This window comes from Chrysemys picta, unplaced genomic scaffold (assembly GCF_011386835.1).
Source record: "Chrysemys picta bellii isolate R12L10 unplaced genomic scaffold, ASM1138683v2 scaf35, whole genome shotgun sequence".
NCBI lineage: Eukaryota > Metazoa > Chordata > Testudines > Emydidae > Chrysemys > Chrysemys picta.
Genome location: NW_027052742.1, coordinates 254,713 through 278,818, shown reverse-complemented (window position 1 = coordinate 278,818; position 24,106 = coordinate 254,713). Strand labels below are relative to the sequence as shown.

The following is a 24,106-nucleotide window of genomic DNA, read 5'->3' as shown; positions in this document are numbered from 1 at the left end:
CGGATACAGAGGGACCTAGACAAATTAGAGGATTGGGCAGAAAAAAACCTGATGAAGTTCAACAAGGACAAGTGCAGAGTCCTGCACTTAGGACGGAAGAATCCCATGCACTGCTACAGACTAGGGACCGAATGGCTAGGTAGCAGTTCTGCAGAAAAGGACCTAGGGGTCACAGTGGACGAGAAGCTGGATATGAGTCAACAGTGTGCTCTTGTTGCCAAGAAGGCTAACGGCATTTTGGGCTGTATAAGTAGGGGCATTGCCAGCAGATCGAGGAACGTGATCGTTCCCCTTTATTCGACATTGGTGAGGCCTCATCTGGAATACTGTGTCCAGTTTTGGGCCTGTGGAAGCAGAGAAAGAGCTCACAGGAAGGGGATGCAATGCATGACAGTTCGTTAGCAAGAGTTAGGCTAACTGTAACCCTAATAACGCGAGATTTGTAGAAGCGAGGAATGTGTGAGGCGGGTGAGAAAGAACTGTGTAAGAAGTCATTATGACCTGGTATAGATAAGGTGTAGAAGACCTTGTGTAGATAAGGTATAGAAAATATTGTATGTTGGCAAGAGTCAAAACAAGTGAAGAAATGAGATATCAAGATGGCCTATGTATAAACAAAACGCAGCTGTCCCTCGTTATTTCTGTAATGAAAGGTATAAATGCTTGCTGTAATTAGTTACCTGTGAGAGACCTGCTTAGCTCTCTCCCTCTGGGCAATTGTGAGCGTTAATAAAGCATCTGACTTGCTGTACCTAAACAAATAGTGAGAACTCTGTTTTTCTCCGACAGGCCCCACACTACAAGAAGGATGTGGAAAAATTGGAAAGAGTCCAGTGGAGAGCAACAAAAATGATTAGGGGTCTGGAGCACATGACTTATGAGGAGAGGCTGAGGGAACTGGGATTGTTTAGTCTCCAGAAGAGAAGAATGAGGGGGGATTTGATAGCAGCCTTCAACTACGTGAAGGGGGGTTCCAAAGAGGATGGAGCTCGGTTGTTCTCAGTGGTGGCAGATGACAGAACAAGGAGCAATGGTCTCAAGTTGCAGTGGGGGAGGTCCAGGTTGGATATTAGGAAACACTATTTCACTAGGAGGGTGGTGAAGCACTGGAATGCGTTAACTAGGGAGGTGGTGGAGTCTCCTTCCTTGGAGGTTTTTAAGGCCCGGCTTGACAAAGCCCTGGCTGGGATGATTTAGTTGGGAATTGGTCCTGCTTTGAGGACGGGGTTGGAGTAGATGACCTCTTCAGGTCCCTTCCAACCCTGATATTCTATGATTCTATGAAAGTCACAGGGGTCTCTGAGGTTTCCCTGGCCCTAAGCCCCTGTCCTGCCTGGCTGATGTCAGCATCTCTCTCTGAGGTTACCACCTCCCTAACACCTTTGACCAATAGGCTGAGGTCCTGAAAAGGCCTTTGTGATGTCACTGCCACACCCACCCATCCCCGGAAGTGCTAATGTCCTGCTGCTGGCCTGACACTTTGAAGGTTTGAGCTACTCTGTGTGGATCACCCCACTCAATGCGTCTTCATTCTAGGAAGCAAGCCGGCTAGACAGTAAAACATCAGAGGCTGCTCCCAATACTACACTCAGTGTTTCCAAAATTAGTAGACTTTATGGCCACAAGAGACCTTTAGAGCATCTAATCTAAGCCCCTGCATATCATAGGCTTCCTGTATAGTACAATAGTTACTCTTTGGGCACACACATTCCAGAAAGGCATCTAGTCTTCATTCAATGACATCAAGAGATGGAGAATCCACCACTTTCCCTTTTAGTGAGTGCCAGGGGGTTCCATTTCCCCTTCCACTAGCACCCCATTTACAGTGAGCCAGAGCAGTACCTGCAGCAGGGAGTGGGAGTTGCTGATGTCCACAGAGGCACAGCCCTTGCAGTGTCAACTTCCCACAAGGGGAGGTGAAGAGCACCCCCAGCAACACACACACACACACACACCACTCCTGGTGGTGGGAGGGGAACAAGAGAAAGCAAGGAGGGATGGAGGAAAAGGTAAAACGAAAAGGACAAACCCTAATGTCCCCAGTGATTCTACGGCACAAAATCCCAGGTGGGCTATAAAATTCTGCCACCTTGAACTAGTGTTTTCCATGCCTAGAATTCAGCTGGCACCAGATGGATCAGACTGCAGACTGAGCAGGTTAAAAACCTCTCCAAGGTTCTTACCTTCTCAACAGGCACGTCTGTTTTCTAGTAAAATCAATAAAAGGAGAAACTCGAAAGAGGTTCCTCCTCGCACTCACATACTTGAACCCTAATACTCTCTGAGTCCTAAAAAGGGAGACCTCGAGAAGGAGACTTGCTAAAGCAAAGCCAAAGGGGTCTCTGAGGTTTCCCTGGCCCTGCGCTCCTGTCCTGCCTGGCTGATGTCAGCATCTCTCTCTCAGGTAACCACCTCCCTAACACCTTTGACCCATAGGCTGAGGTCCAGGATAAGGCCTTTGTGATATCACTGCCACACCCAACCAAACCCTAAAGTGCTAATGTCCTGCTACTGGCCTGACACTTTGAAGGTTTGAGCTACTCTCTGTGGATCACCCCACTCAATGCATCCTCATTCTAGGAAGCAAGCGGGCTAGACAGTAAAACATCAGAGGCTGCACCCAATGCTACACTCAGTGTTTCCAAAATTAGTAGACTTTATGGTCAGAAGAGACCTTTAGAGCATCTAATCTAACCCGCTGCATATCATAGGCCTCCTGTATAGTACAATAGTTACTCTTTGGGCACACACATTCCAGAAAGGCATCTAGTCTTCATTCAATGACATCAAGAGATGGAGAATCCATCACTTTCCCTTTTAGTGAGGGCCAGGGGGCTCCATTTCCCCTTCCACTAGCTCCCCATTTACAGTGAGCCAGAGCAGTACCTGCAGCAGGGAGCGGGAGTTGCTGAAGGCCTCAGAGGAACAGCCCCTGCAGTGTCTCAGGCACCTGGCGCAAGTGCCGGATGATGCGGAGCTGGTGCATCACTTTGGCCGTGACGTCCTCCTGCTGCAAGGGAACGAGAACCTGTCAGAGACTCAAAGGTCCCGAGGAATCAGGGGGAATTAAGGGCACCTGGAACCAGCAGTATTTCCACCCACCACCTGCCCACCGCTGAGGGATGAATTCACCTCCTGAACCCCAGAATGGAGTCTTCTTGTCCTTTCTAGTATCCTCCAGTGCCAACCCCCCTCCTTGTAGGATTAGCTCCTGCTACCTCCCCCTCAGTGTTCTTCACAGCTGTTCCACCTCCAAACCAAACCTCAAGTTATCAGAACCCTCTTCTGCACCCCCAACCAGGTTGGGCATCGAGGCGGCTCTAGTGGGGGGGCAGGAGGGATTCTGCCAGAAGTGAAGTGGGTTGAGGGGAGGTTGAGATCTTGCCCCAAGTCATCCCAGACACTAATGCTAAGCCACAGGATGGCAGCATCTAGTGTCAGTGGAGTCCAAGCACTATTTCAACCATACAGTTTTGGATGAACTCCCCACAAGGGGAGGTGAAGAGCACCCCCAGCAACACACACACAAACACACACACACACACACACACCACTCCTGGTGGTGAAAGGGGAACAGGAGAAAGGACAAAAGAAGTAAGAGATGAAGAGAAAGGAAGGAGGGATGGAGGAAAAGGTAAAACGAAAAGGACAAACCCTAATGTCCCCAGTGATTCTACGGGACAAAATCCCAGGGAGGGAATAAAATTCTGCCATCTTAAACTACTGTTTTCCATGCCTAGAATTCAGCTGGCACCAGATGGATCAGACTGAGCAGGTTCCAAAACCTCTTGGAGGCTCTTACCTTCTAAATAGGGAAGTCTGTTTTCTAGTAAAATCCGTCAAAAGGAAAGGAGAAAACTCGAAAGAGGCTCCTGCTCACACTCACATACGTCAACCCTAACACTCTCTCAGTCCTCAAAGAGAGACCTCGAGAAGGAGACTTGCTGAAGCAAAGCCACAGGGGTCTCTGAGGTTTCCCTGGCCCTGTGCTCCTGTCCTGCCAGGCTGATGTCAGCATCTCTCTCGGAGGTCACCACCTCCCTAACACCTTTGACCAATAGGCTGACGTCCTGCAAAAGGCCTTTGTGATATCACTGCCACACCCACCCTTCCCCGGAAGTGCTAATGTCCTGTTGCTGGGCTGACACTTTGAAGGTTTCAGCTACTCTCTGTGGATCACCCCACTCAATGCCTGTTCATTCTAGGAAGCAAGCCGGCTAGACGGTAAAACATCAGAGGCTGCTCCCAATGCTACACTCAGTGTTTCCAAAATTAGGGGACTTTATGGCCAGAAGAGACCTTTAGAGCATCTCATCTAACCCCTTGCATACCATAGGCTTGCTGTATAGTACAATAGTTACTTTTTGGGCACACACATTGCAGAAAGGCATCTAGTCTTCCTTCAATGACATCAAGAGATGGAGAATAAGACGGTTACTCACCGTTGTAACTGTTGTTCTTCGAGATGTGTTGCTCATATCCATTCCATTAGGTGTGTGCGCGCCGCGTGCACGATCGTCGGAAGATTTTCTACCCTAGCAACACCGGCGGGTCGGCTGTGGAGCCCCCTAGAGTGGCGCCTTCATGGCGCTGAATATATACCCCAGCCGACCCGGCGCCCCCTCAGTTCCTTCTTGCCGGCTACTCCGACAGTGGGGACGGGGGGCGGGTTTGGAATGGATATGAGCAACACATCTCGAAGAACAACAGTTACAACGGTGAGTAACCGTCTTTTCTTCTTCGAGTGCTTGCTCATATCCATTCCATTAGGTGACTCCCAAGCCCAACTTAGGTGGTGGGGTCGGAGTGAGACATTGCTGTGTGCAAAACTGCTGATCCGAATGCAGCATCGTCCCTGGACTGCTGCACTAGTGCGTAGTGAGCTGTAAACGTGTGGACTGATGACCAAACCGCAGCTCTACAAATGTCCTGGATCGGAACTTGAGCCAGGAAAGCCGTCGAGGAAGCTTGGGCCCTCGTGGAGTGAGCGGTGATGTGCGGTGCTGAGACACCTGCCAGGTCATAGCAAGTCCGGATGTAAGACGTAATCCAGGAGGATAGGCGTTGTGAGGAGACCGGTGAGCCTTTCATTCGGTCGGCCACTGCAACGAAGAGTTGCGTCGTCTTTCTAAAGTGCCTTGTGCGGTCAATATAGAAAGCCAGGGCCCTGCGCACGTCCAGAGAATGCAAACGTTGGTCCTGGCGAGTAGCATGTGGTTTAGGATGAAAGACCGGGAGAAATATATCCTGGTTGATATGAAATGGAGAAACCACCTTAGGGAGAAAGGCAGGATGTGGGCGAAGCTGCACTTTATCCTTATGGAAAACTGTGTAAGGGGGCTCGGATGTAAGCGCCCTGAGTTCAGAAACGCGCCTTGCTGAGGTGATGGCTACGAGGAAGGCTGTCTTCCAGGATAGGTACAGAAGTGAACAGGTGGCCAGTGGCTCGAATGGAGGACCTGTGAGCTTGGAGAGAACCAGGTTGAGGTCCCACGTCAGAACGGGCTGACGTTGTTGTGGATACATCCGGTCTAAGCCCTTGAGGAATCTAACGACCATCGGGTTAGAGAATACCGAGGATGCGAGTTCCCCTGGGTGAAAGGCCGATATAGCGGCCAGGTGAACTCTAATTGAAGATATCGCCAAACCCTGCTGTTTTAGGGAGAGGAGATATTCCAATATGAGAGGAATAGGTGCCTGTAACGGGGGCGTGGCTCGTTGTTCGCACCAACAGGAGAACCGCTTCCACTTGGCCAGGTACGTGGACCGTGTTGAGGGCTTCCTACTGCTCAGCAGAATCTGTTGGACAGAATGTGAGCATTGCTGCTCTACCTGGGTGAACCATGGAGCAGCCACGCCGTGAGGTGGAGTGATTGCAGGTCGGGGTGACGCAGCCGGCCGTGGTCCTGAGAGATGAGATCCGGACATAATGGAAGCGGGATCGGTGTCTGAACCGAGAGCTCCAACAGCGTGGTGTACCAATGTTGTCTCGGCCACGCTGGGGCGATCAGAATCACCTGTGCCTGGTCTCTGCGCAATTTGAGCAGTACCTTGTGGACGAGAGGAAACGGAGGGAAGGCATAAAACAGGTGGTCTTTCCAGGGAAGGAGAAACGCATCCGAGAGGGAGCCCGGAGCTCGACCTTGCAGGGAGCAGAACACGTGGCACTTCCTGTTGTCTCGAGATGCAAACAGGTCTATCTGGGGAAACCCCCACTTCTGGAAAACGGAATGTATGATGTCCGGACGGATAGACCACTCGTGAGTCTGAAAGGACCTGCTGAGTCGGTCCGCTAAAGTGTTCTGGACACCAGGGAGGAACGATGCCGTGAGATGGATTGAGTGGGCGATGCAGAAGTCCCACAGGCGAATGGCCTCTTGGCATAGAATTGACGAACGTGCTCCTCCTTGCTTGTTGATGTAAAACATGGCCGTGGTGTTGTCGATGAGAACTAACACACAGCGGCCACGTAGGAGATTGAGAAATGCCTGGCACGCCAGGCGCACCGCCATCAGTTCCCGAACATTGATGTGCAGGGCTAGCTGGGGTGCAGTCCACCGGCCCTGGGTATGGTGCTCGTTGAGATGGGCGCCCCAACCCAGAGATGAAGCGTCTGTGACCAGGTGCAGAGAGGGTTGTGGGGCGTGAAACGGCATCCCCTCGCAAACCACATTGTGATCTAGCCGCCATGTGAGGGAGGTCAGGACCGAGTTCGGGACCGTGACCACCATGTTCAGGCTGTCCCGATGTGGGCGGTATATCGATGACACCCAGGTCTGGAGTGGGCGAAGCCGAAGTCTGGCATGCCTGGTTACGTACGTGCAAGAAGCCATGTGACCCAGCAGGGTAAGGCACGACCTCACCGTGGTAGTTGGGAAGGCCTTGAGTCCTTGAATGAGGCTCGTGATGGTGCCAAAGCGGTTGTCTGGCAGGATGGCTTGTGCACGTCTGGAGTCTAGAACTGCACCGATGAATTCTATTCTCTGGGTAGGTTCTAGAGTAGATTTGTCCTTGTTGAGTAGGATGCCCAACTCGTTGAATGTGTGCACTATTATGTGGACGTGAGCTCGAGCTTGCTCTTTGGTGCGACCGCGTACTAGCCAGTCGTCTAGGTACGGGAACACCTGTATCCCTTGCCGACGAAGGTACGCTGCCACGACGGCCATACATTTCGTGAACACCCTTGGGGCCGAGGATAGGCCGAAGGGAAGGACTGCAAATTGGTAGTGCACCTTGCTTACCACGAATCGCAGGAAGCGTCTGTGAGGCGGGTAAATTGGGATGTGAAAGTATGCGTCTTTCATGTCGAGGGCGGCGAACCAGTCTCCAGGATCGAGGGAAGGGATAATGGCCCCCAGAGAGACCATGCGGAACTTCAACTTTACTACGAATTTGTTGAGTCCGCGCAAGTCCAAGATGGGTCGCAGACCTCCTTTGGACTTGGGAATGAGGAAGTAACGGGAATAGAATCCCCTGCCCCTCAACTCCACTGGAACCTCCTCTATGGCCCCCATAGCAAGGAGCGTGGAAACTTCCTGTATAAGAAGTTGCTCGTGAGAAGGGTCCCTGAAGAGGGACGGGGAAGGGGGGGAGGAGGAGGGGATTGAAGAAAACTGGATAGCATATCCCCTGTCCACCGTGCGAAGGACCCAACGGTCCGAGGTTATAAGGGACCAGGCACGGTGGAAATGGGAAAGGCGATCCCGAAAGGAGGGGGCTGGATCCTGGGGGATGACTGGGGCGCCGTCCTCGACCGCACCTTCAAAAGTTCTGCCTGGGGCCTGAAGGTGGTCTAGGAGGCCCTTGGTTCTGACCGGGTAGAGGGCCGGTCCACCTTCTTCTACCACCTCGCCCTCGCCTCCGGGCCGAGTCCTGTCTCTGACGAGGCGGGGGGGGGTAGAAGCGCTGAGGCTGCGGTCTGAATGGCCTGCACTGAGGGCCCACAACATGCATCCCCAGGGAACGCATGATCGTCCTGGAGTCCTTGAGGCTCTGCAAGCGAGAGTCCGTCTTTTCTGAAAACAACCCTTGTCCTTCGAAGGGTAGATCCTGCAGGGTTTGCTGCAGTTCCTGAGGCAGACCCGAAACCTGGAGCCAGGAGATCCTCCGCATAGCGATATCTGAGGCCAGGGTTCTCGCAGCAGAGTCCGCTATGTCTAAGGAGGCCTGTAAGGAGGTCCGAGCCACCTTCTTACCTTCCTCTACCAGGGCTCCAAACTCCTCCCTGGACTCTTGGGGAACCAACTCCTTGAACTTCCCCATAGAGTTCCAGGAGTTAAAGCTATAGCGGCTCAAGAGCGCCTGTTGGTTAGCCGCTCTAAGTTGCAGCCCTCCGGCTGAGTAAACTTTACGGCCGAATAAATCGAGGCGCTTGGCCTCCTTTGATTTGGGCGCTGCGGCCTGCTGACCGTGGCGCTCCCTTGCGTTCACTGATGCCACCACCAGTGAACACGGCTGGGGGTGGGTATACAAGTACCCGTAGTCTTTAGACGGGACAAAGTATTTCCTTTCCACCCCTCTCGCTGTGGGTGGGATAGAGGCAGGAGTCTGCCATATCGTAGATGCATTGGCTTGTATCGTGCGGATCAGGGGTAACGCCACCCTCGATGGGGCATCCGCTCCGAGGATATTCGCGATGGGGTCGTGCACCTCCACTATCTCCTCCGCCTGCAGGTCCATATTACGGGCCATCCTACGCAGAAGATCCTGGTGAGCCCGAAGATCTATTGGAGGTGGACCTGTGCACGATGTGCCCGCCACTGCCTCATCCGGAGAGGAAGAGGAAGATGCCTCCGGTGGAACAGGATCCAAAGGAGGGTCCTGGTCTCCCTGCTCCTGGGCCGGAGCATCACCTGCGCTTGAATCCAGGGCGTCAGGTGGTGCGGACACGGAAGCCTCCATGCCCCCTGGCGGAGGCCGAGAGATGGTGGACTCCGGGGCCCTTCTAGCAGAGTGACCGGAGCGAGAGGTCGAAGCAACTGGAGCCCCTTGCGCCTGATGGTACGCCCACGGGGTCCAAAACGACCAGTGAGATGGGCCATGAGAATGGTCCTCTGTTATGTTCTGCCAATGGCCCAAGTCCTGTTCCTCGGCTTGCCCCTGAGGGGGGTATGCCGATCTCGAGAGGTTCTCCGAGGAGCGAGACACCGATCTCGATGGCCATGGCGGTGCCGAGAGCGTCGAGACGATTCCCGTGGGCTGCGGTGCCGCACGGTGCCGGTCCGGAGATGATCTATCTCTACGCGGTGCCGGCGATCGGTGCCGGGACCGCGACCGGTGCCGATGACCTCGTCGGTGCCGGGAGTCGGATCTGGACCTCGACGAGGACCTGGAGTATGCCCGGTACCGGGAGCGGCCTCTCGACGTCGAGCGTCGACCGTAGCGGTGCCGAGAACTACGTCTCGACGTTGATCGGTGCCGACGATCATAGCGGTGCCGAGACGTAGAGCGGTGCCGCGAAGAAGATCTTGGCCGCGAGTACGACCGGTGCCGAGGTGATATTCGGTGCCGGGACTGTGAGCGGCGTGGGGACCTGCTTCGGGACCTGGATCGGTGCCGAGGTTCCAGCCCTTGCGATGGAGGGCGCATCAAGGCAGGTTTCCCCCTCGACTGGACCGGGCGAGTCAACAGTGCCGTCGGTGCCGGTGGTTGAGGCGGTGCCGGCTCCGTGAGAGCTATTAAGTCTCTCGCCGCCGCGAAGGTCTCTGGCGTCGACGGGAGGCACTGTATCACCGCCGGCCTCGGTGGAGACACCATCTGCACCGGACTCAACGGCCTCGGCGCCGGAGTCGACGGTGCTGGAGGCACCTGTTTCCGGTGCTCCACCGGCGGACGCGGCTCTACCCCCGGCACTGGGGGAGCCAGCGTCTTCGGCACGGAGGTCCCCGTCTTATGGGCTTTTTTATGCCCTGGGGATAATGACCGGCGCCGAGGCACTTGCTGTGCTTGCGGTGCCGACGAGGTCCGGTGCCGGGGAGGCTTATCTGACGCCACTCGCGTGGTCGTCATAGCCGGTGCCGCCGGGGCACTGCGCACCGAGGCGCTGGGTGCCGGGGCCTGACTTGTAGATGGAGCGTCCGGACTAAGTGCCGCCTCCATCAGGAGTTGCCGGAGCCGAAAGTCCCGCTCCTTCTTGGTCCTTGGTCTGAAGGCCTTACAGATCTTGCACTTATCTGTTTGATGGGACTCTCCCAGGCACTTCAGACAGGAGTCGTGCGGGTCGCTCGTGGGCATAGGCTTAGCGCAGGAGGCGCACAGCTTGAAGCCGGGAGCGTTGGGCATGAGCCCGGCCCCGCGGCCGGGGGAGAAAGGGGGAGACGACCCCCTTAATCCCCTGAACTATTATAACAACTAGAACAACTTTTAAAACTATTGAACTATTTAACTATAAACACTAGGACTATAACTATAACTATAACTGCGAATAACTAACTAAGCTAGGGAGACTGGAGAACAGCTAAGCAGCGCTCCACAGTTCCAACGACCGTCAGGGGCGGTAAGAAGGAACTGAGGGGGCGCCGGGTCGGCTGGGGTATATATTCAGCGCCATGAAGGCGCCACTCTAGGGGGCTCCACAGCCGACCCGCCGGTGTTGCTAGGGTAGAAAATCTTCCGACGATCGTGCACGCGGCGCGCACACACCTAATGGAATGGATATGAGCAAGCACTCGAAGAAGAACCACCACTTTCCCTTTTAGTGAGTGCCACGGGGCTCCATTTCCCCTTCCACTAGCTCCCCATTTACAGTGAGCCAGAGCAGTACCTGCAGCAGGGAGCGGGAGTTGCTGATGGCCTCAGAGGCACAGCCCCTGCAGTGTCTCAGGAATCTGGCGCAAGTGCCGGATGATGCGGAGCTGGTGCATCACTTTTGGCCGTGACGTCCTCCTGCTGCAAGGGAACGAGAACCTGTCAGAGACTCAAACGCCCCGAGGAATCAGCGGGAATTAAGGGCACCTGGAACCAGCACTACTTCCACCCATCACCTGCCCACCACTGAGGGATAAATTCACCTCCTGAACCCCAGAATGGAGTCGTCTTCTCCTTTCTAGTAACCTCCAGTGCCAACCCCCCTCCTTGAAGGATGAGCTCCTGCTATCTCCCCCTCAGTGCCCTTGACAGCTGTTCCACCTCCAAACCACAGCTCAAGTTATTAGTACCTTTGGACACAGACTGGCTAACCTAGTGAGGAGGGCTTTAAACTAGGTTCGACGGGGACAGGTGAGCAAAGCCCACAGGTAAGTGGGGAACATGGAGACCGGGGAGATGGGTCAAAAACGAGAGGGAGTGTGGGCTATATTGTCAGAGGGAAAGGAGGGTCAGGACAAAACTGGGAGGAAAGATCAAACCAGTATCTTAGATGTCTCTATACAAATGCGAGAAGTATGGGGAATAAGCAGGAAGAACTGGAAATGCTAATAAATAAATACAACTATGACATTGTTGGCATCACTGAAGCTTGGTGGGATAATACACATGATTGGCTAAAAGGGGTAAAAAACAAGGGAGATGTCATGCTAGGAGTCTACTACAGGCCACCTAACCAGGTGGAAGAGGTGGATGAGGCTTTTTTTAAGCAACTAACAAAATCATCCAAAGCCCAAGCTTTGGTGGTGATGGGGGACTTCAACTATCCGGATATATGTTGGGAAAATAACACAGCGGGGCACAGACTATCCAACAAATTCCTGGACTGCATTGGAGACAACTTTTTATTTCAGAAGGTTGAAAAAGCTACTGGGGGGAAGCTGTTCTAGACTTGATTTTAACAAATAGGGAGGAACTCGTTGAGAATTTGAAAGTAGAAGGCAGCCTGGGTGAAAGTGATCATGAAATCATAGAGTTTGCAATTCTAAGGAAGGGTAGAAGGGAGAACAGCAAAATAGAAACAATGGATTTCAGGAAGGCAGATTTTGGTAAGCTCAGAGAGCTGATAGGTAAGGTCCCATGGGAATCAAGACTGAGGGGAAAAACAACTGAGGAGAGTTGGCAGTTTTTCAAAGGGACACTATTAAGGGCCCAAAAGCAAGCTATTCCGCTGGTTAGGAAAGATAGAAAATGTGGCAAAAGACCACCTTGGCTTAACCATGAGATCTTGCATGATCTAAAAAATAAAAAGGAGTCATATCAAAAATGGAAACTGGGACAGATTACAAAGGATGAATATAGGCAAACAACACAGGAATGCAGGGGCAAGATTAGAAAGGCAAAGGCACAAAATGAGCTCAAACTAGCTACGGGAATAAAGGGAAACAAGAAGACTTTTTATCAATACATTAGAAGCAAGAGGAAGACCAAAGACAGGGTAGGCCCACTGCTTAGTGAAGAGGGAGAAACAGTAACAGGAAACTTGGAAATGGCGGAGATGCTTAATGACTTCTTTGTTTCGGTCTTCACCGAGAAGTCTGAAGGAATGCCTAACATAGTGAATGCTAATGGGAAGGGGGTAGGTTTAGCAGATAAAATAAAAAAAGAACAAGTTAAAAATCACTTAGAAAAGTTAGATGCCTGCAAGTCACCCGGGCCTGATGAAATGCATCCTGGAATACTCAAGGAGCTAATAGAGGAGGTATCTGAGCCTCTAGCTATTATCTTTGGAAAATCATGGGAGACGGGAGAGATTCCAGAAGACTGGAAAAGGGCAAATATAGTGCCCATCTATAAAAAGGGAAATAAAAACAACCCAGGAAACTACAGACCAGTGAGTTTAACTTCTGTGCCAGGGAAGATAACGGAGCAAGTAATTAAGGAAATCATCTGCAAACACTTGGAAGGTGGTAAGGTGATAGGGAACAGCCATCATGGATTTGTGAAGAACAAATCACGTCAAACCAATCTGATAGCTTTCTTTGATAGGATAACGAGCCTTCTGGATAAGGGTGAGGCTGTGGATGTGGTATACCTAGACTTTAGTAAGGCATTTGATACGGTCTCGCATGATATTCTTATTGATAAACTAGGCAAATACAATTTAGATGGGGCTACTATAAGGTGGGTGCATAACTGGCTGGATAACCGTACTCAGAGAGTTGTTATTAATAGTTCCCAATCCTGCTGGAAAGCCATAACGAGTGGGGTATCGCAGGGGTCTGTTTTGGGACCGGCGCTGTTCAATATCTTCATCAACGACTTAGATATTGGCATAGAAAGTACGCTTATTAAGTTTGCGGATGATACCAAACTGGGAGGGATTGCAACTGCTTTGGAGGACAGGGTCATAATTCAAAATGATCTGGACAAATTGGAGAAATGGTCTGAGTTAAACAGGATGAAGTTTAACAAAGACAAATGCAAAGTGCTCCACTTAGGAAGGAACAATCAGTTTCACACATACAGAATGGGAAGAGACTGTCTAGGAAGAAGTACGGCAGAAAGGGATCTAGGGGTTATAGTGGACCACAAGCTAAATATGAGTCAACAGTGTGATGCTGTTGCAAAAAAAGCAAACCTGATTCTGGGATGTATTAACAGGTCTGTTGTGAGCAAGACACGAGAAGTCATTCTTCCGCTCTACTCTGCTCTGGTTAGGCCTCAGCTGGAGTATTGTGTCCAGTTCTGGGCACCGCATTTTAAAAAAGATGTGGAGAAATTGGAAAGGGTCCAGAGAAGAGCAACAAGAATGATTAAAGGTCTTGAGAACATGACCTATGAAGGAAGGCTGAAAGAATTGGGTTTGTTTAGTTTGGAAAAGAGAAGACTGAGAGGAGACATGATAGCAGTTTTCAGGTATTTAAAAGGGTGTCATAAGGAGGTGGGAGAAAACTTGTTCACCTTAGCCTCTAAGGATAGAACCAGAAGCAAATGGTTTAAACTGCAGCAAGGGAGGTCTAGGTTGGACATTAGGAAAAAGTTCCTAACTGTCAGGTTGGTTAAACACTGGAATAAATTGCCGAGGGAGGTTGTGGAATCTCCATCTCTTGAGATATTTAAGAGTAGGTTAGATAAATGTCTATCAGGGATGGTCTAGATGGTATTTGGTCCTGCCATGCGGGCAGGGGACTGGACTCGATGACCTCTCGAGGTCCCTTCCAGTCCTAGAATCTATGAATGTATGAAAAAAACACTGTTCTCCACCCCCACCCAGGTTGGCCAGGGAGGCGGCTCTAGCAGGGGGGGCAGGAGGGATTCTGGCAGCAGTGAAGTGGGTTGAGGGGAAGTTGAGATCTTGCCCCAAGTCATCCCAGACACTAATGCTAAGCCACAGGATGGCAGCATCTAGTGTCAGTGGAGTCCAAACACTATTTCAACCCCACAGTTTTTGAGGAACAGGAGAAAGGAGAAAAGAAGTAAGAGATGAAGAGAAAGGAAGGAGGGATGGAGGAAAAGGTAAAACAAAAAGGACAAACCCTAATGTCCCCAGTGATTCTACGGCACAAAATCCAAGGGATGAAATAAAATTCTGCCATCTTAAACTACTGTTTTCCATGCCTAGAATTCAGGTGGCACCAGGTGGATCAGACTGAACAGGTTACAAACCTCTCCGAGGCACTTACTTTCTCAACAGGGACGTCTGTTTTCTAGTAAAATCAGTAAAAGGAAAGGAAACAACTCGAAAGAGGTTCCTCCTCGCATTCACATATGTGAACCCTAATACTCTCTCAGTCCTCAAAGAGAGACCTCGAGAAGGAGACTTCCTGAAGCAAAGCCACAGGGGTCTCTGAGGTTTCCCTGGCCCTGGGCCCCTGTCCTGCCTGGCTGATATCAGCATCTCTCTCTGAGGTCACCACCTCCCTAACACCTTTGAGCAATTCACCTCCTCAACCCCAGAATGGAATCTTCTTGTCCTTTCTAGTAACCTCCAGTGCCAACCCCACTCCTTGTAGGATGAGCTCCTGCTACCTCCTGCTCAGTGCCCTTGACAGCTGTTCCACCTCCAAACCACAGCTCAAGTTATCAGAACCCTCTTCTCCACCCGCACCGAGGTTGGACAGGGAGGCGGATCTAGGAGGGGGGGCAGCAGGGATTCTGAAAGCAGAAAAGTGCGTTGCGGGGAGGTTGAGACCTTGCCCCAAGTCATCCCAGACAGTCATGTTAAGCCACAGGATGGGAGCATCTAGTGTCAGTGGAGTCCAAGCACTATTTAGACCTCACAGTATTCGATCAACTTTCCACAAGGGGAGGTGAAGAGCACCGCCAACAACAAACACACACACACACACCCCACTCCTGGTGGTGGGAGGGGAACAGGAGAAAGGACAAAAGAAGTAAGAGATGAAGAGAAAGGAAGGAGGGATGGAGGAAAAGGTAAAACGAAAAGGACAAAACCTAATGTCCCCAGTGATTCCACGGGACAAAATCCCAGGGAGGGAATAAAATTCTGCCACCTTGAGCTAGTGTTTTCCATGCCTAGAATTCAGCTGGCACCAGGTGGATCAGACTGAAAAGGTTACAAACCTCTCCGAGGCTCTTACCTTCTTAATAGGGACGTCTGTTTTCTAGTAAAATCAGTAAAAGGAAAGGAGAAAACTCGAAAGAGGCTCCTGCACGCACTCACGTACGTGAACCCTAATACTCTCTCAGTCCTCAAAGAGAGACCTCGAGAAGGAGACTTGCTTAAGCAAAGCCACAGGGGTCTCTGAGGTTTCCCTGGCCCTGTGCTCCTGTCCTGCCAGGCTGATGTCAGCATCTCTCTCTGAGGTCACCACCTCCCTAACACATTTGACCAATAAGCTGACATCCTGCAAAAGGCCTTTGTGATGTCACTGCCACACCCAACCAAACCCTGAAGTGCTAATGTCCTGCTGCTGGCCTGACACTTTGAAGGTTTGAGGTTGTCATAACTATAAAGGGAAGGGTAACAGCTGTCCTGTGTACAGTACTATAAAATCCCTCCTGGCCAGAGATTCCAAAATCCTTTTCCCTCTAAAGGGTTAAGAAGCTCAGGTAACCTGGCTGGCATCTGACCTAAAGGACCAATAAGGGGACAAGATACTTTCAAATCTTGGGGAGGGGAAGGCTTTTGTTTGTGTTCTTTGTTTGTGTGGGTGTTCGCCCTCGGGACTGAGAGGGACCAGACATCAATCCAGGTTCTCCACATCTTTCTAAACAAGTCTCTCCTATTTCAAACAGGGCGTGTTAGTTTTCCTTTGTTTTCTCAACTTGTAAATGTACCTTTTCCTAGAGTGTTTATCTTTGTTTGCTGTACTTTGAACCTAAGACTAGAGGGGAGTCCTCTGAGCTCTTTAAGTTTGATTACCCTGTAAGGTTAATTTCCATACTGATTTTACAGAGATGATTTTTACCTTTTTCTTTAATTAAAAGCCTTATTTTTAAGAACCTGATTGATTTTTCCTTGTTTTAAGATCCAAGGAGTTTGGATCTTGATTCACCAGGACTTGGTGGGAGGAAGGAGGGGGGATGGTTAATTTCTCCTTGTTTTAAGATCCAAGGGGTTTGGATCTGTATTCACCAGGGAATTGGTGAAAGGTTTCTCAAGGCTACCCAGGGGAGGAAATTAGCCTTGGGATGGTGGTTAAGCTTAGAAGTTTTCAGGCAGGCCCCTACATTTGTACCCTAAACTTCAAAGTGGGCATTCAGCCTTGACACAGGTACTCTCTGTGGATCACCCGACTCAATGCGTCTTCTTTCTAGGAAGCAAGCCGGCTAGACAGTAAAACATCAGAGGCTGCTCCCAATACTACTGTTTCCAAAATTAGTAGACTTTATGGCCACAAGAGACCTTTAGAGCATCTCATCTAAGCCCCTGCATATCATAGGCCTCCTGTATAGTACAATAGTTACTTTTTGGGCGCACACATTCCAGAAAGGCATCTAGTCTTCATTCAATGACATCAAGAGATGGAGAATCCACCACTTTCCCTTTTAGTGAGTGCCAGGGGGCTCCATTTCCCCTTCCACTAGCTCCCCATTTACAGTAAACCAAAGCAGTACCTGCAGCAGGGAGCGGGAGTTGCTGATGGCCTCAGAGGCACAGCCCCTGCAGTGTCTCAGGAACCTGGCGCAAGTGCAGGATGATGCGGAGCTGGTGCATCGCTTTGGCCGTGACGTCCTCCTGCTGCAAGGGAACGAGAACCTGTCAGAGACTCAAACGTCCCGAGGAATCAGGAGGAATTAAGGGCACCTGGAACCAGCAGTATTTCCACCCAGCACCTGCCGACCACTGAGGGATGAATTCACCTCCTGAACCCCAGAATGGAGTCTTCTTGTCCTTTCTAGTAACCTCCAGTGACAACCCCCCTCCTTGTAGGGTGAGCTCCTGCTACCTCTCCCTCAGTACCCTTGACAGCTGTTCTACCTCCAAACCACAGCTCAAGTTATCAGAACCCTCTTCTCCACCCCCACCCAGGTTGGCCAGGGAGGCGGCTCTAGCAGGGGGGGCAGGAGGGATTCTGCCAGCAGTGAAGTGGGTTGCGGGGAGGTTGAGATCTTGCCCCAATCATCCCAGACACTAATGCTAAGCCACAGGATGGCAGCATCTAGTGTCATTGGAGTTCAAGCACTATTTCAACCTCACAGTTTTGGATCAACTTCCCACAAGGGGAGGTGAAGAGCACCCCCAGCAACACACACACACACACACACACCACTCCTGGTGGTGGCAGGTGAACAGGAGAAAGGACAAAAGAAGTAAGAGATGAAGAGAAAGGAAGGAGGGATGGAGGAAAAGGTAAAACGAAAATGACAAACACTAATGTCCCCTGTGATTCTACGGGACAAAATCCCACAGAGGGAATAAAATTCTGCCACCTTAACCTAGTGTTTTCCATGCCTAGAATTCAGCTGGCACCAGATGGATCAGACTGAGCAGGTTCCAAAAAGCTCTTGGAGGCTCTTACCTTCTAAATAGGGACGTCTGTTTTCTAGTAAAATCCGTCAAAGGAAAGGAGAAAACTCCAAAGAGGCTCCTGCTCGCACTCACACATGTGAACACTAATACTCTCTCAGTCCTCAAAGAGAGACCTCGAGAAGGAGACTTGCTGAAGCAATAACAGACACTTGGTAGGATAACTCACATGACTGGAGTACTGTCATGGATGGATATAAACTGTTCAGGAAGGACAGGCAGGGCAGAAAAGGTGGGGGAGTTGCATTGTATGTAAGAGAGGAGTATGAGTGCTCAGAGGTCCGGTATGAAACTGTAGAAAAACCTGAGAGTCTCTGGATAAAGTTGAGAAGTGTGAGCAACAAGGGGGATGTCACGGTTGGAGTCTGGTATAGACCACCAGACCAGGGGGATGAGGTGGACGAGGCTTTCTTCTGGGAACTAGCAGAAGTTGCTAGATCGCAGGCCCTGGTTCTCATGGGAGACTTTAATCACCCTGATATCTGCTAGGAGAGCAATACAGCGGTGCACAGACAATCCAGGAAGTTTTTGGAAAGTGTAGGGCACAATTTCCTGGTGCAAGTGCTGGAGGAACCAACTAGGGGCAGAGCTTTTCTCGACCTGCTGCTCACAAACAGGGAAGAATTAGTAGGGGAAGCAAAAGTGGATGGGAACCTGGGAGGCAGTGACCATGAGATGGTCGAGTTCAGGATCCTGACACAAGGAAGAAAGGAGAGCAGCAGAATACGGACCCTGGACTTCAGAAAAGCAGACTTTGACTCCCTCAGGGAACAGATGGGCAGGATCCCCTGGGAGAATAACATGAAGGGCAAAGGGGTCCAGGAGAGCTGGCTGTATTTTAAAGAATCCTTATTGCGGTTGCAGGAACAAACCATCCCGATGTGTAGAAAGAATAGTAAATATGGCAGGCGACCAGCTTGGCTAAACAGTGAAATCCTTGCTGATCTTAAACGCAAAAAAGAAGCTTACAAGAAGTGGAAGATTGGAGAAATGACCAGGGAGGAGTATAAAAATATTGCTCAGGCATGCAGGAGTGAAATCAGGAAGGCCAAATCACACTTGGAGTTGCAGCTAGCAAGAGATGTTAAGAGTAACAAGAAGGGTTTCTTCAGGTATGTTAGCAACAAGAAGAAAGTCAAGGAAAGTGTGGGCCCCTTACTGAATGAGGGAGGCAACCTAGTGACTGAGGATGTGGAAAAAGCTAATGTACTCAATGCTTTTTTTGCCTCTGTCTTCACGAACAAGGTCAGCTCCCAGACTGCTGCACTGGGCAGCACAATATGGGGAGAAGGTGACCAGCCCTCTGTGGAGAAAGAAGTGGTTCGGGACTATTTAGAAAAACTGGACGTGCACAACTCCATGGGGCTGGATGCGCTGCATCCGAAGGTGCTAAAGGACTTGGCGGATGAGATTGCACAGCCATTAGCCATTATTTTTGAAAACTCATGGCGATCGAGGGAGGTCCCGGATGACTGGAAAAAGGCTAATGTAGTGCCCATCTTTAAAAAAGGGAAGGAGGAGGATCCGGGGAACTACAGGCCAGTCAGCCTCACCTCAGTCCCTGGAAAAATCATGGAGCAGGTCCTCAAGGAATCAATGATGAAACACTTAGAGGAGAGGAAAGTGATCAGGAACAGTCAGCATGGATTCACCAAGGGGAAGTCGTGCCTGACTAACCTAATTGCCTTCTATGATGAGATAACTGGCTCTGTGGATGAGGGGAAAGCAGTGGATGTGTTATTCCTTGACTTTAGCAAAGCTTTTGATACGCTCTCCCACAGTATTCTTGCCACCAAGTTAAAGAAGTATGGGATGGATGGATGAATGGACTGTAAGGTGGATAGAAAGCTGGCTGGATCGTCGGGCTCAACAGGTAGTGATCAATGGCTCCATGTCTAGTTGGCAGCCGGTTTCAAGCGGAGTAGTGCCCCAAGGGTCGGTCCTGGGGCCGGTTTTGTTTAATATCTTTATTAATGATCTGGAGGATGGTGTGGACTGCACTCTCAGCAAGTTTGCAGATGACACTAAACTAGGAGGCGTGGTAGATACGCTAGAGGGTAGGGATCGGATACAGAGGGACCTAGACAAATTAGAGGATTGGGCAGAAAAAAACCTGATGAAGTTCAACAAGGACAAGTGCAGAGTCCTGCACTTAGGACGGAAGAATCCCATGCACTGCTACAGACTAGGGACCGAATGGCTAGGTAGCAGTTCTGCAGAAAAGGACCTAGGGGTCACAGTGGACGAGAAGCTGGATATGAGTCAACAGTGTGCTCTTGTTGCCAAGAAGGCTAACGGCATTTTGGGCTGTATAAGTAGGGGCATTGCCAGCAGATCGAGGAACGTGATCGTTCCCCTTTATTCGACATTGGTGAGGCCTCATCTAGAATACTGTGTCCAGTTTTGGGCCTGTGGAAGCAGAGAAAGAGCTGACAGGAAGGGGATGCAATGAATGACAGTTCGTTAGCAAGAGTTAGGCTAACTGTAACCCTAATAACGCGAGATTTGTAGAAGCGAGGAATGTGTGAGGTGGGTGAGAAAGAACTGTGTAAGAAGTCATTATGACCTGGTATAGATAAGGTGTAGAAGACCTTGTGTAGATAAGGTATAGAAAATATTGTATGTTGGCAAGAGTCAAAACAAGTGAAGAAATGAGATATCAAGATGGCCTATGTATAAACAAAACGCAGCTGTCCCTCGTTATTTCTGTAATGAAAGGTATAAATGCTTGCTGTAATTAGTTACCTGGGAGAGACGTGCTTAGCTCTCTCCCTCTGGGCAATTGTGAGAGTTAATAAAGCATCTGACTTGCTGTACCTAAACAAATAGTGAGAACTCTGTTTTTCTCCGACAGGCCCCACACAACAAGAAGGATGTGGAAAAATTGGAAAGAGTCCAGCGGAGAGCAACAAAAATGATTAGGGGTCTGGAGCACATGACTTATGAGGAGAGGCTGAGGGAACTGGGATTGTTTAGTCTCCAGAAGAGAAGAATGAGGGGGGATTTGATAGCAGCCTTCAACTACGTGAAGGGGGGTTCAAAGAGGATGGAGCTCGGTTGTTCTCAGTGGTGGCAGATGACAGAACAAGGAGCAATGGTCTCAAGTTGCAGTGGGGGAGGTCCAGGTTGGATATTAGGAAACACTATTTCACTAGGAGGGTGGTGAAGCACTGGAATGCGTTACCTAGGGAGGTGGTGGAGTCTCCTTCCTTGGAGGTTTTTAAGGCCCGGCTTGACAAAGCCCTGGCTGGGATGATTTAGTTGGGAATTGGTCCTGCTTTGAGGAGGGGGTTGGACTAGATGACCTCTTGAGGTCCCTTCCAACCCTGATATTCTATGATTCTATGATTCTATGAAAGCCACAGGGGTGTCTGAGGTTTCCCTGGCCCTAAGCTCCTGTCCTGCCTGGCTGATGTCAGCATCTCTCTCGGAGGTCACCACCTCCCTAACACCTTTGACCAATAGGCTGAGGTCCTGAAAAGGCCTTTGTGATGTCACTACCACACCCACCCATCCCCGGAAGTGCTAATGTCCTGCTGCTGGCCTGACACTTTGAAGGTTTGAGCTACTCTGTGTGGATCACCCCACTCAATGCGTCTTCATTCTAGGAAGCAAACCGGTTAGACACTAAAACATCAGGGGCTGCTCCCAATGCTACACTCAGTGTTTCCAAAATTAGGAGACTTTATGGCCACAAGAGACCTTTAGAGCATCTCATCTAACCCCCTGCATATCATAGGCTTCCTGTAGAGCACAACAGTTACTTTCTTAGAAAACACATTCCAGAAAGGCATCTAGTCTTCATTCAATGACATCAAGAGATGGAGAATCCACCACTTTCCCATTTAGTGAGTGCCAGGGGGCTCCATTTCCCCTTCCACTAGCTCCCCATTTACAGTAAATCAAAGCAGTACCTGCAGCAGGGAGCGGGAGTTGCTGATGGCCTCAGAGGCACAGCCCCTGCAGTGTCTCAGGCACCTGGCGCAAGTGATGGATGATGCGGAGCTGGTGCATAGCTTTGGCTGTGACGTCCTCCTGCTGCAAGGGAACGAGAACCTGTCAGAGACTCAAACGCCCCGAGGAATCAGGGGGAATTAAGGGCACCGGGAATCAGCAGTATTTCCACTCAGCACCTGCCCACCACAGAGGGATGAATTCACCTCCTGAACCCCAGAATGGAGTCTTATTGTACTTTCTAGTAACCTCCAGTGCCAAATCCCCTCCTTGAAGGGTGAGCTGCTGCTACCTCCCTCTCAGTGCCCTTGACAGCTGTTCCACCACCAAACCACAGCTCAAGTTATCAAAACCCTCTTCTCCACCCCCACCCAGGTTGGCCAGGGAGGCGGCTCTAGCAGTGGTGGCAGGTGGGATTCTGCCAGCAGTGAAGTGGGTTGCGGGGAGGTTGAGATCTTGCCCCAAGTCATCCCAGACACCAATGCTAATCCACACGATGGCAGCATCTAGTGTTAGTGGAGTCCAAGCACTATTTCAACCACACAGGTTTGGATGAACTCCCCACAAAGGGAGGTGAAGAGAACCCCCAGCAAAACACACACACACACACACACACACACAAACCACTCCCGGTGGTGGGAGGGGAACAGGAGAAAGGACAAAAGAAGTAAGAGATGAAGAGAAAGGAAGGAGGGAGGGAGGAAAAGGTAAAACGAAAAGGACAAACACTAATGTCCCCAGTGATTCTACGGGACAAAATCACAGGGAGGGAATAAAATTCTGCCACCTTGAACTAGTGTTTTCCATGCCTAGAATTCAGCTGGCACCAGGTGGATCAGACTGAACAGGATACAAACCTCTCCGAGGCACTTACTTTCCTCAAAGAGAGACCTCAAGGAGGAGACTTGCTGAAGCAAAGCCAGAGGGGTCTCTGAGCTTTCCCTGGCCCTCATGTCAGCATCTCTCTCTGATGTCAGCATCTCTCTCTGAGGTCACCACCTCCCTAACACATTTGACCAATAAGCTGACGTCCTGCAAAAGGCCTTTGTGATGTCACTGCCACACCCAACCAAACCCTGAAGTGCTAATGTCCTCCTGCTGGCCTGACACTTTGAACGTTTGAGCTACTCTGTGTGGATCACCCCACTCAATGCGTCTTCATTCTAAAAAGCAAGCCGGCTAGACAATAAAACATCAGAGGCTGCTCCCAATGCTACACTCCGTGTTTCCAAAATTACTACACTTTATGGCCAGAAGAGACCTTTAGAGCATCTAATCTAAGCCCCTGCATATCATGGGCTTCCTGTATAGTACAATAGTTACTTTTTGGGCACAAACATTCCAGAAAGGTATCTAGTCTAAATTAAATGACATTAAGAGATGGAGAATCCATCACTTTCCCTTTTAGTGAGTGCCAGGGGGATCCATTTCCCCTTCCACTAGCTCCCCATTTACAGTGAGCCAGAACAGTACCTGCAGCAGGGAGCGGGAGTTCCTGAAGGCCTCAGAGGCGCAGCACCTGCAGTGTCTCAGGCACGTGGCGTAAGTGCAGGATGATGCAGAGCTGGTGCATCATTTTGGCCCTGACGTCCTCCTGCTGCAAGGGAACGAGAACCTGTCAGAGACTCAAAGGCCCCGAGGAATCAGGGGGAATTAAGGGAACCTGGAACCAGCAGTATTTCCACCCAGCACCTGCCCATCAATGAGAGATGAATTCACCTCCTGAACCCCACAATGGAGTCTTCTTGTCCTTTCTAGAAACCTCCAGAGCCAACCCCCCTCCTTGTAGGGTGAGCTCCTGCTACCTCCTGCTCAGTGCCCTTCACAGACATTCCACCTCCAAACCACAGCTAAAGTCATCAGAACCCTCTTCTCCACCCCGACACAGGATGGGCTGGGAGGCGGCTCTAACAGGGTGTGCAGGAGGGATTCTGACAGCAGTGAAGTGGGTTGCAGGGAGGTTGAGATCTTGACCCAAGTCATCCCAGACACTAATGCTAAGTCACACAATGGCAGCATCTACTGTCAGTGGGGTCCAAGCACTATTTCAACCCCACAGTTTTGGATCAACTCCCCACAAGGGGAGGTGAAGAGAACCAACAGCACCACACACACACACACACACACACACACACACACACACACACACACACACACACACACACACACACACACACACACACACACACACACACACCACTCCTGGTGGTGTGAGGGGAACAAGAGAAAGGACAAAAGAAGTAAGAGATGAAGAGAAAGGTAGGAGGGATGGAGGAAAAGGTAAAACGAAAAGGACAAACCCTAGTGTCCCCAGTGATTCTACGGGACAAAATTCCAGGGAGGGAATAAAAT

At 50.6% G+C, this 24,106-nt stretch overlaps 1 long non-coding RNA gene across 1 annotated transcript; it reads right to left on the bottom strand.

Moving 5' to 3' along the window:
- Window positions 1-10,786: 10,786 nt before the first annotated feature.
- Window positions 10,787-21,841, bottom strand: LOC135977774 (uncharacterized). The gene is made up of 3 exons (XR_010595218.1): window positions 21,715-21,841; window positions 16,888-17,011; window positions 10,787-10,887 (listed from the first exon to the last, which is right to left on the bottom strand). It is a non-coding gene; the product is annotated as an uncharacterized LOC135977774 (long non-coding RNA).
- Window positions 21,842-24,106: the final 2,265 nt, after the last annotated feature.